Here is a 13,105-nt window from a genome sequence, read left to right on the forward strand (position 1 = left end):
TTGGAGAACAGCTAACACGACGTCAAGAGAAGGAAACAAACACAGGAATCACACTCGCTTTCATAGCCCCACCCTCGGAGCCCCAGCTGATCTGAACAGCCAGCTGGCTAACTTCCTGGCGCCCTGTTCCACCCTCCCGCCCCTCCCCCCCCAAATCGCCACCATTCCCCCCCTCCACGTCGCCACTGCTATTGCCCCACGCATCCTACAGCGTGCAGCTCAGGGTCCCCGGCTCAGCGCTCACGTCTCCCTCTAGGCAGCGCAGTGTGATACAGCACGCCAATGCCAGCCCACCTGCACAGGAACGCGCACGCAAACGCCAGCTCGCTCACCCAGGACCGCGAGACAACCTCCAGCCCGCCCCGAAAAAAACCAAACAAACCCCAAATAAACCGCCAGATCGCCCGCCCAGTCAAAAGCGGCAGCCGCAAAAAAACACCAAAACAGCTGGTAGAAATTGCGCTGAGCTGGCTGTGAAATCAAAGCTTAAAAGCAAGAAAGGAAATCAAAATGAAGAATGAAACCCGTACTTTGCTGATCTGGTAAACAGAAACTTCAGGACAAACAAACAAACAGCCAAAAGAAAAAGAAAAATAATCTCTTCCAAGCAGCCATGTGAGAAACTATAGGTATAAAGGGACTGTGGCAGGAGAGATAAAGCAATCCAGAACAGTCTCAGGCAGCTTGACTGGCACAGAAGCAGTGCCCTGGGGCAATGAAACAGCTCAAGCAGGATGTGTTAGAGGTGAAGAAGTAACTGGTGGCTGCAGCTGTAGAAAATCACAGAAGCATGAAGAAGTTCTGGACACAAATGTATTCTGGCAGGGGACCCCTTGAAGAGATGTTCTCCCGATTGCCCAGCAAGGAGCAAGAAGAACATTGGCTCCTCCCAAGAGAATCCAGACAAATTTAAAGCACTCCTCCTTACTAATCACCCACACACACACACTCATGCAACATCTAAAACCTCCCCCCCCCCCCGTCATTCTGACTCAGGAAAAAAAAAGTGACATCCTGCCAGAAAACCTCCCCTGTCTCACACATACACACACGATCTCTCTCCACACACAAACACACAATTACTGACTCACCCACGCACACACACTCATGCAACATCTAAAACCTCCCCCCCCCTGTCATTCTGACACAGAAAATAAAAGTGACATCCTGCCAGAAAACCTACCCTCTCTCACACATACACACACGATCTCTCTCCACACACACACACACACACGCGTACTGACTCACTGACACACACTTATGCAAGATCTAAAACCTCCCCCCCCCCCCCCCCCCGTCATTCTGACACAGGAAAAAAAAAGTGACATCCTTCCAGAAAACCTCCCCTGTCTCACACATACACACAATTACTCGCCACCCCGCACGCCAACAATTGTCCCCCCTCCAAACACTCTCACACACAGATACTGCTACCCTCTCCACCCCCTCCCCCACATCATACACAAACTCTGCCACCCTCCCCACCACCTCCACCACCACCCACATCATACACAAACTCTCCAAGGGACAATACTACTACTACTACTAACATTTCTAAAGCGCTACTAGGGTTACGCAGTGCTGTACAATTTAAACATAGAAGGACAGTCCCTGCTCAAAGAGCTTACAATCTAAAAGACAAGAGAACAATCTAAAGACAAGTGTACAATCTAGAGGACAAGTGAACAGTTAATCTGATAGGGTGGATAGATTGGGGCATTCTATATTTCTCAAGCGGTTAGGCGCCGAAGGCAGCATTGAAGAGGTGAGTCACCATCTTTCTCTCTGACACAGACACACATTCCTTCCACCCCCCCCCCAACATCATACACACACTGTGCCATGGAGAAACAGCATCTCTCACTCACACCCACACACTCCCCTCCCACCCCCCTTAATACACAAACTGTAACATGGAAAATCAAGATCTCTCTTTCTCACTAAGTCACACACACACACACACACACACACACACACACACTCCCCCCCCAACCACCACCACAACATCATACACAAACTCTGCCATGGTGAATAAAGATCTCGGTTTCTCACTCACACCCACACACTCCACCCCCCCCCCCCCAAATAAATACACAAACTCTAATATGCAGAATCAGCATCTCTCACTCACACCCACACACACAACCAACACAAAGAAAAAAAAACAGAAAAACAACAAAAAAAATATTACACGCAATACAACAATGTAAATTATTCATTAGCATGACAACACATTTCTCCTAACAATCCCTTTCAAAACATTAATTGCAGGAAGCCAATACCTTGCTAGCGCCCATTTCATTGGTTTCAGAAACGGGCCTTTTTTCCTAGTAAAATAATAAAGAGGATTTTTTTATACAGATGGATGATTTGAACTTTAAAATCTTGCAATGTGGAATATATTGCTGCAACCTGAGTCACTGGGTCAACCCCTTTTGCCCATGGTATTTAGCATAAAAATATAGTAATCCACCATCTGTTCCTCTTCCTATCCCATTCTTTTAACAGTTCAGATAGTCATCTTCTCCACCAGCTTCACTGGGAGGGCTGTATATCTATATCTATGTATATCTATCTATTTATCTACCTATCTATATATATATATATTTTCCTCCATCTTGTTTATCTTTTTCAAGGTGCAATGTCCAGAATTGTACACAGTACTCTAAATTTGATCTCACCATGTAGACTTCTACAGAGGGACTCTCATCTTTTTCTTGCCAGCCATTCCTGCCCTTGTGTATTTAAGCATCCTTCTGGCTTTTGTCATTGCCTTGTCTACCTGTTTGGCCATCGTAAAAAACATCAGATGAAATGACCCTGAAGTCCCACTCTGCTTTCATGCACAGAATGTTTTCACTCCCTATGTTATTTTGCTCAGGCTGGTTTTTGCAGTCTAGAAGCATGACCCTGCATCTTTTAGCATGAAATCTTAGTTGTCAAATTGTAGGCCTTTCTTCAAGCTTTACTAGATCTCTTCTCACATTATTCTTCCAAAGCTGTTTGTCTGCAATGAGTTGCACCTCACTAGACAGTTCTTCTACAACATCTCATTCAACAAGGTATCTTTCAAGGATATCACTGAACAGGGAAGATAGGGTATCCCGATAGCGAGGTTGCAAAAGAGGCCATAGTAGATCAGGTGTCCTTAAATAAAAATCAGACAAAAGATTGCAAATTAAAAGTATCAACTACTGTGCAAGATGTAAATAAGAACAACAAACATAGTTTGAAATGTCTATATGCAATGCCAGAAGCCTAAGAAATAAGATGGTAGAGTTAGAATATATTGCACTAAATGAAAAATTAGATATGATAGGTATCTCTGAGACCTAGTGGAAGGAGGATAACCAGTGGTACACTAGCATACCAGGGTACAAATTATATTGTAGTGACAGGGTTGATCAAATTGATGGACGGGTAGCATTGTATATTAGGGAGGGCCTTGAATCAAGTAGATTGAAAATTCTGCAGGAAACAAAACACATCTTGGAATCCCTATGGATTGAAATTCCATGTGTAAAGGGGAAAAGGATAGTGATAGGAGTGTACTACCGTCCGCCTAGCCAGGATGAACAGAAGTATGTAGAAATGTTATCAGAAATTAGGGAGGCTAACAAACTGGGCAACACAATAATATGAGTGATTTCAGTTACCCTGATATTGACTGGATAAATGTAACATCAGCGTATGCTAGGGAGGCAAACTTCCTTGAGGAAATCAAGAACTGCTTTATAGAGCAGCTGGTACAGGAGCCAACAAGAGGAAGAAAAATTCTAGACCTAGTCCTCAGCGGATCACATGATCTGGTGCAGGAGGTAATGGTGCTGGGGCTGCTTGATGTCAGTGATCATAACATGATCAGATTTGATACTGGCTTTGGAGTAAGTACACACAGGAAATCCAATACGTTAGCATTTAACTTTCAAAAAGGACACTAAAATGAGAAGAACGGTGAAAAGAAACTTAGAGGAGCAGCTACGAATGTCAAAAATTCACATCAGGCGTGGATACTGTTCAAAAATACCATCCTGGAAGCCTAGGCTAAATATATTCTGTGTATTAAAAAAAGGAGGAAGGAAGGAAAACCAGACGACAGCTGGCATCGTTAAAAAGTGAAGGAAGCTATTAGAGCTAAAAGAAAATGCTTCAGAAAATGGAAGAAGGATCCGATTGAAAATAATAAGAAACGGCATAAGGAATGGCAAGTCAAATGCAAAGTGCTGATAAGGAAGGCAAAGAGGGACTTTGAAAAGGATTGCATTGGAGGCAAAAACACATATTAAACATTTTTTAAAGGTATATTAAAAGCAAGAAGCTGAGAAAAGAATCGGTTGGACTGCTAGATGACCGAGGGGTAAAAGGGGCACTCAGGGAAGAGAAAGCCATAGTGGAGAGATTACATGAATTCTTTGCTTTGGTCTTTACCGAGGAAGATTTGGGAGAGATACTGGTGCCAGAAATGGTATTCAAAGCTGACGAGTCAGAGAAACAATGAAATTTCTATAAACCTGGAGGATGTAATGGCGCAATTTGACAAATTGAAATGTAGCAAATCTCCTGGACCGGATGGTATTCATCCCAGAGTACTGATCGAATTGAAAGATGAACTTGCAGAGCTATTGTTAGTAATATGTAATTTATCTTTAAAATCAAGGAAGGTACTGGAAGATTGGAGGGTGGCCAATGTAATGCCGATTAAAAAAAAAAACCAAAACGTTCCAGTGGTGATCCAGGAAATTATAGACCGGTGAGCTTGACGTCAGTGCCTGGCAAAATGGTAGAGACTATTATAAAAAACAAAATTACAGAGCATATTCAAAAGCATGGATTAATGAGAGGAGAATAGCTAGTGGGGTTCCCCATGGGTCTGTGCTGGGACTTTTGCTTTTTAACATATTTGTAAATGATCTAGCGAAGGGAGTAACTAGTGAGGTAATTAAATTTGCCGACAACAAAGTTATTCAAAGTTGTTAAATCGCAAGAGGATTGTGAAAAATTACAAGAGGACCTTACGAGATTGGGAGACTGGGCATCTAAATAACAGATCACGTTTAATGTGAGCAAGTGCAAAGTGATGCATGTGGGAAAGAGGAACCCAAACTATAGCTACGTAATGCAAGGTTCCACATTAGGAGTCACTGACCAGGAAAGGGATCTAGGCGTCATAGTTGATGATATGTTGAAACCCTCTGCTCAGTGTGCTGTGGCGGCTAAGAAAACAAATAGAATGCTAGGTACTATTAGGAAAGGAATGGAAAACAAAAATGAGTACATTATAATGCTTTTGTATTGGTCCATGGTGAGACCGCACCTCGAATATTGTGTTCAATTTTGGTCACTGCATCTCAAAAAAGATATAGTGGAATTAGAAAAAGTACAGAGAAGGGCGATGAAATGATGAAGGGGATGTGACAACTTCCATATGAGGAAAGGTTAAAGAGAAAGACGCCCATATTTCGACCCAAATTGGGAGATGGGCGTCCGTTTCCCGTGGGCGCCCAAATTGGTATAATCAAAACCCGATTTTTGGCGTCCTCAACTGCAGTCCGTCACGGAGACGAACAAAGATCATGGGGGCATGTCGGAGACGTGGCGAAGGCAGGACTGGGGCGTGGTTATCGGCCAAGGAGAGATGGGCGTCTTTAGCTAATAATCGAAACAAGAAGGGCGTTTTTGATGAGAATTTGGTCCGCTTTATTTGGACCCTTTTTTTTCAGGTCCAAGTCCCAAAAAAGTGCCCCAACTGACCAGATGACCACCAGAGGGAATCGGGGATGACCTCCCCTGACTCCCCCAGTGGTCACTAACCCCGTCCCACCAAAACAAACCCACTTTACAAACGTTTTTTGCCAGCCTCTATGCCAGCTTCAAATGCCGTACCCACCTCCATGACAGCAGAATGTGTTTTATCCTCTGACAGCCTTTCACTAACCCCCTCCCACCAAAAAAAAACCCACTTTACAAACTTTTTTTGCCAGCCTGTATGCCAGCCTCAAATGTCGTACCCACCTCCTTGACAGCAGAATGTGTTTTATCCTCTGACAGCCTTTCCCTGGTTCTGATCGGGTGAGTGTGACACCTTTTCTGTTAAGGGCACTGCAGAGTCACATCAGCAATGCATTGTGGTGAGTGTAGGGTATTGGGCTCCGTGATTCCACTAGCTTGTGTTAAATGCTCACGATGTTGGTAGTTGGTAGGCTCTACTCCCATGGTGCTTTTCCCTCTGCTTACTGGGTCAGAGTGTGCCCTGTTTTGTTTCCGGTAGTCCATGAGGTAGTGGCCATTTGTGTAAGACACTTTTAGATCCCTTTCATGTGTTAGCCATGTTACAGCACTTAGACTGCCCCAATTTGATTGACCTTTAGATTGTAAGCTCCTTCGAGCAGGGACTGTCCTCTGTGTTAAATTGTACAGCGCTGTGTAACCCTGGTAGCGCTTTATAAATGTTAAGTAGTAGTAGTAGTTCTTACCTTGAATGTTGCTGAAAGAGGGCATTGTACACCATTCTGCCAGCTCGGACCTACTGCTAATCTCAGTACCAGCAAGACTCGTTGCCAGTGGGGCACAACCTCTGATCTGCAGTTAACTGTGAGTTAAAGGTGCTTATTCAAATAAAGGACGTTATCAGCGAGATTAGTCTTCAGGTGTGAACTGCTGTGCCAAGGTTATACACCAGCAACAAGTCCTGTCCCTGGAGCATTTTTAGTGGGTACTGCAGTGCACTTCAGGCAGGCAGACCCAGCCTCCCCCCCACCCGTAACACTTGTGGTGGTAAATGGGAGGCCTCTAAAACCCACTGTACCCACATGTAGTTGCCCCCTTTACCCCTAAGAGCTATGGTAGTGTTGTACATTTGTCCCTCCCATGACCAAATGGCTTGGATTGGGACGTTTCTGAGCTGGGCGTTTTTAGTTTCCATTATCGCAAAAAAAAAAACCCCAAAAAACCGCCCATCTCAGAAGGGACCAAATCCATGGCATTTGGTCCATCCAAACCATATTTTCGAAACGAAAGATTGACGCCCATCTTTTTCGATAATACGGTCTGTCCCGCTTCTTCACATACCCGTTTTCGGACATAGACGCCCATGGAGATGGGCGTTTGCATTCGATTATGCCCCTCCACGTGTCTTCAGCTTGGAGAAAAGATGGCTGAGGGGAGATATGATGGAGGTCTACAAAATTATAAGTGGAGTGGAACGGGTAGACGTGAATTGCTTGTTTACTCTTTCCCAAAATACTAGGACTAGGAGGCACGCAATGAAGCTACAAAGCAGTACATTTAAAAGAAATTGGAGAAGATATTTCTTTACTCAACATATAATTAAACTCTGGAATTCGTTGCCAGAGAATGTAGTAGAAGCAGTTAGCTTAACAGGGTGTAAAAAAGGGTTGGATGGCTTCCTAAAGGAAAAGTCCATAGACTATTATTAAAATGGACTTGGGGAAAATCCCCTGGTATTTTCTAGGATAAGCAGCATAAAATGTATTGTACTGTTTTGTGATCATACCAGGTACTTGTAACCTGGATTGGGCACTGTTGGAAATAGGATGCTGGGCTTGATGGACCTTCAGTCTGTCAAAGTATTGCAGCACTTATGTACTTAACAGTGTTAAGTACTTGCAACACATCAGTGGCAGCATTTTTTTCCTGTGAATGAACTCCATTTAACACTAAGCTTTGTTGCGTTTTTCTCAGGAACTTTCCAACCTATGCAGTAACTTTAGGGCTATACCATTGGCAGTCACTTACATATAACTGTATCAACAGCTTTGCTAAAATCTAAGTACAGACATCTCATGTTCTTCAGTCCAATAGTCTTTTCAGCCAGTGAAAAAAATAAATCAGATTTGTCTGAGAAAACCTGCTTTGAGTAAAACCATGTTGCCTCGGGTCCTTTAATTGTGTGGATTCTAGAAACCTCACTGTTGTCTGTTTTAGGAACATTTTCTGAATAATTGGTTAGCCTAATAGGCCTGTAGTTTTCAACCTCTTCCTTACCTTCACTTTTGTGGAAATGGACCACATCCTCTCTTTTGCAGTCCTTAGGGACCATTCCAGACTCTGAATAAGTCATTGAAAGGATCAGACGTTGTAGTTGGCAGAACTTCCCTAATTTCCTTCAGTATTAGAATTTTTACATTTGGCTCCATCGCTTTGTCTGTCTACATTTATTTTAGTTTATTCCTAATTTATTTCCATTCCTACTTGTGTTTGACTTATGCACTTGTACTTCTGGTCCTTCATCTTTGAGCACAAAACAGAAATATTTGTTAAGTAATTCCACTTTAGCAGTTTCTATATACAGTGGGGGAAATAAGTATTTGATCCCTTGCTGATTTTGTAAGTTTGCCCACTGACAAAGACATGAGCAGCCCATAATTGAAGGGTAGGTTATTGGTAACAGTGAGAGATAGCACATCACAAATTAAATCCGGAAAATCACATTGTGGAAAGTATATGAATTTATTTGCATTCTGCAGAGGGAAATAAGTATTTGATCCCCCACCAACCAGTAAGAGATCTGGCCCCTACAGACCAGGTAGATGCTCCAAATCAACTCGTTACCTGCATGACAGACAGCTGTCGGCAATGGTCACCTGTATGAAAGACACCTGTCCACAGACTCAGTGAATCAGTCAGACTCTAACCTCTACAAAATGGCCAAGAGCAAGGAGCTGTCTAAGGATGTCAGGGACAAGATCATACACCTGCACAAGGCTGGAATGGGCTACAAAACCATCAGTAAGACGCTGGGCGAGAAGGAGACAACTGTTGGTGCCATAGTAAGAAAATGGAAGAAGTACAAAATGACTGTCAATCGACAAAGATCTGGGGCTCCACGCAAAATCTCACCTCGTGGGGTATCCTTGATCATGAGGAAGGTTAGAAATCAGCCTACAACTACAAGGGGGGAACTTGTCAATGATCTCAAGGCAGCTGGGACCACTGTCACCACGAAAACCATTGGTAACACATTACGACATAACGGATTGCAATCCTGCAGTGCCCGCAAGGTCCCCCTGCTCCGGAAGGCACATGTGACGGCCCGTCTGAAGTTTGCCAGTGAACACCTGGATGATGCCGAGAGTGATTGGGAGAAGGTGCTGTGGTCAGATGAGACAAAAATTGAGCTCTTTGGCATGAACTCAACTCGCCGTGTTTGGAGGAAGAGAAATGCTGCCTATGACCCAAAGAACACCGTCCCCACTGTCAAGCATGGAGGCGGAAATGTTATGTTTTGGGGGTGTTTCTCTGCTAAGGGCACAGGACTACTTCACCGCATCAATGGGAGCATGGATGGGGCCATGTACCGTACAATTCTGAGTGACAACCTCCTTCCCTCCGCCAGGGCCTTAAAAATGGGTCGTGGCTGGGTCTTCCAGCACGACAATGACCCAAAACATACAGCCAAGGCAACAAAGGAGTGGCTCAGGAAGAAGCACATTAGGGTCATGGAGTGGCCTAGCCAGTCACCAGACCTTAATCCCATTGAAAACTTATGGAGGGAGCTGAAGCTGCGAGTTGCCAAGCGACAGCCCAGAACTCTTAATGATTTAGAGATGATCTGCAAAGAGGAGTGGACCAAAATTCCTCCTGACATGTGTGCAAACCTCATCATCAACTACAGAAGACGTCTGACCGCTGTGCTTGCCAACAAGGGTTTTGCCACCAAGTATTAGGTCTTGTTTGCCAGAGGGATCAAATACTTATTTCCCTCTGCAGAATGCAAATAAATTCATATACTTTCCACAATGTGATTTTCCGGATTTAATTTGTGATGTGCTATCTCTCACTGTTACCAATAACCTACCCTTCAATTATGGGCTGCTCATGTCTTTGTCAGTGGGCAAACTCACAAAATCAGCAAGGGATCAAATACTTATTTCCCCCACTGTATTCCTTTCCTTTAACCTTGAATGAAATACCTTGACTTGGGCATCTCGCAATGCCAGTTTTGGACTTGCTCCTATCTCTGACGTATATTGGCTATTTTTTCTTCTAATTGCATTTTTGCTTTCCTGGCTACTTTACCAGCTTCTCTTAGCTTTAGTAGATGATATATCTCGTCTTTATGTCCAATCTCCTGTAGTTTATGAAGGTAATCTCCTTTTCCTTACCTTTTCAGCTACTATTTTTAAGAATACAGTTTTCCTTTTATATAGTTTTACTTTGTCCGATGACAAGCAGGCCATAATTCTCACAATTGGGTAATGCGATCCCGCATTGCCCAGTCCGGAACTTCTAACAAGCTTTAACAGAGGTTTGTGGAGCGTGAGGCACGTTCCACTTGCAAATACACTAGTGCCTTCCCGCCAACCGCCAGAGCACGGTTACTGCAGTTCTTTTTTTACCATGGTGGATAGTGGTTGCATTTTGTAGCTGCTCTTCACAATGTTTTGGGATCTTGCCAGGTACTTATGACCTGGATTGGCCGTTGTTGGAAACAGGGCTTGATGGATGTTCGATCTGTCCCTGTATGACAACGCTTTACATGGGCAAAGTAGAGGAGTGTGGTAGCCGTGTTAGTCCACTCTTAAGGTTATCAATAGAAATCAAACAAAATAAAACATGGAAAAGAAAATAAGATGATACCTTTTTTATTGGACATAACTTAATACATTTCTTGATTAGCTTTCGAAGGTTGCCCTTCTTCCTCAGATCTTTTTTCCGATCTGAGGAAGAAGGGCAACCTTCGAAAGCTAATCAAGAAATGTATTAAGTTATGTCCAATAAAAAAGGTATCATCTTATTTTCTTTTCCATGTTTTATTTTGTTTGATTTTTATTGATAACCATGGGCAAAGTGAAACTGATGGATATAGTGTATCTAGGTTTTCAGGAAGCTTTTGACAAAGTCCCTCAAGAGAGACTTCTAAAAAGATTTTAAAAATATAGTATCAGATGCAGTGTTCTGTTGTGGGTTGGAAACTGGTTAAAATAGAGAAAACAGAGAGTAGAGTTAATGGATAGTTTTTAGAATGGAGTAAAGTGAATAGTGAAGTGTCTCAAGGATTTTTACTGGGACTGGTGCTTTTTAACATATTTAATAAATGATCTAGAAATGGGAACAGTAATTGAGGTGTTCAAATTCGCATTAGACGTTAAAGTATTCAAAGTTGTAAAATTGCATACTGAATACATGAAATTGGAGGACCTTGGGAGATCGGAAGACTTGGTATCTAAATAGCAAATGAAATTAAATGTGAACAAGTGCAAAGTGCTACATACATTGGGAATAATAACTGAAATTGTAGGTAGACGATGCTAAGTTATACTTTAGGAGTCACTGCTGTGGAAAAGGGTTTAGGGGTTATTGTGGACAATAGATTAAAATCTTCTCAGCGTGAAATGGTGACCAAAAATGAAAACAGAATACTATGAATTATTTGGAAAGGAATTAGAAAATAAAGAATATTATGATGCTCCGTGGTGAGATCGCACCTTGAGTAAGAAGGTCATCACCAAGCAAACGAAAAAATAACTTATAACATTAGATGTAGTGTGGATGCAAAAACATTTTGGCAATCAATATACGACAACAATTGGTCAACACCAACTGACTCGATAAACTACCTCGTTGTTTGAGAAAAAAATGCATTTCTGTTCTAAATGAAATAGCTCCAATACGAACTAAAACCGCACACAAACACAATAAAACCCCATGGTTTAACGACGAATTGAAAAAATTAAAAACAATAGTCAGACAATTCGAACGAGCTTGGAGAAAAAAACCAAAATGAACAAACACTAAACACGTGGAAAGAATCACAAAGAAAATACAAATATGAGATTAAAAAAAATCCAAACGGAATTACTACAAAGAACAGCATCCATGCTTGATGTAAAATTTTCACCCTCACTGCTGCTCCTCTAAGTTTTTTTTTTTTAACCATTCTCATTTTATCAAGTCTCCTTTTTTAAAGTTAAACGCTAACGTATTGGATTTCTTGTGTATACTTACTTCAAAGCTAATATCGAATTTGATCATATCATGATCACTGTTATCAGGCGGCCCCAGCACCATTACTTCCCGCACCAAATCATGCGCTCCACTAAGGACTAGGTCTAGAATTTTTCCTTCTCTCTTCAGCTCCTGTGTTGCTATATTCATATAATACAATTTTTAGATTATGAATGCGTTTATTTAAGGAAAAAATTTATCCGACGCTCATATCACCCATGTGAAAAGTATTTGCCTCCTGACTGTATTAAGCAAGGTCACATTTAATTGATGATTAGATTCAACTGACTGATTACTGCCAGGCTTGATTTAAGCTAAACCTCATTATATATTGAGCCTTACCATGAGACTGAAGCAGTCTGCATACAGTTTCTACAAGACCGTTGTGCCAAACCAAAGGAAGTTCCAGAAGAGATGAGATAAAAAGTTGTTGAAATATATCAATCTGGAAAGGGTTAGAAAGCCATTTTTAAAGCTCTGGGACTCCACCAAACCACAGTGAGAGCTGTTATTTACAAATGGACAGGAGTGACTCACCTGCCAAAATTACTCCAAGAGCACAATGGCAGCTCCATTCAGAAGTCAAAAAAATATCCTAGAGGAACATTCAAAGAACTGCAGGCTTGTGTTCATGACTCCACAATAAGAAAGAGACTGGGCTAAAAATAGGATTTGAAAACAGGTCCTTCTTTAAGGAACCATGAATTCTGCACGGTACCAAAAAATTCTTAAGGAGAATGGCCAGTCATCTATTCATAAACTAAAGTGTAATTGGATACTGCAGCAAGACACTGATCCAAAACACAAAAGCAAGCCTACATCTCAGTGTCTCGGCAGGCAGCAGCACAGTTGGGGCTCACAGGTGGTATGGCTCAGTTTCAACCAAAATTGCACATTTTTGAACTATCCTGTAGAAGGAATCAAATAACTTTAAAAAATCCTGTTCTGTTCTATTGTGTTTTTATTCTGTATCTGTGTGGGTGGAAGTGTTAGATGAATGAAATACTATTTTCATGTCTAATAAACGTCAAAATTGCTTGGTTAATTCAGTTGATGATGCAAATGCAGCAGAGATGTCATTTTTTAGATAACATAAAAATATACTATCAGGTATAAATTGTACAAATAATTTGAACAG

The 13,105-nt window shown here is 42.1% G+C and overlaps 1 protein-coding gene across 1 annotated transcript in view; it reads left to right on the forward strand.

The window, feature by feature from the left end:
* The window catches only part of HERC2 (HECT and RLD domain containing E3 ubiquitin protein ligase 2), a 921,269-nt gene that overhangs the window by 262,317 nt on the left and 645,847 nt on the right, over positions 1–13,105 (forward strand).

The sequence above is a fragment of the Microcaecilia unicolor genome, chromosome 4, assembly GCF_901765095.1.
Source record: "Microcaecilia unicolor chromosome 4, aMicUni1.1, whole genome shotgun sequence".
NCBI lineage: Eukaryota > Metazoa > Chordata > Amphibia > Gymnophiona > Siphonopidae > Microcaecilia > Microcaecilia unicolor.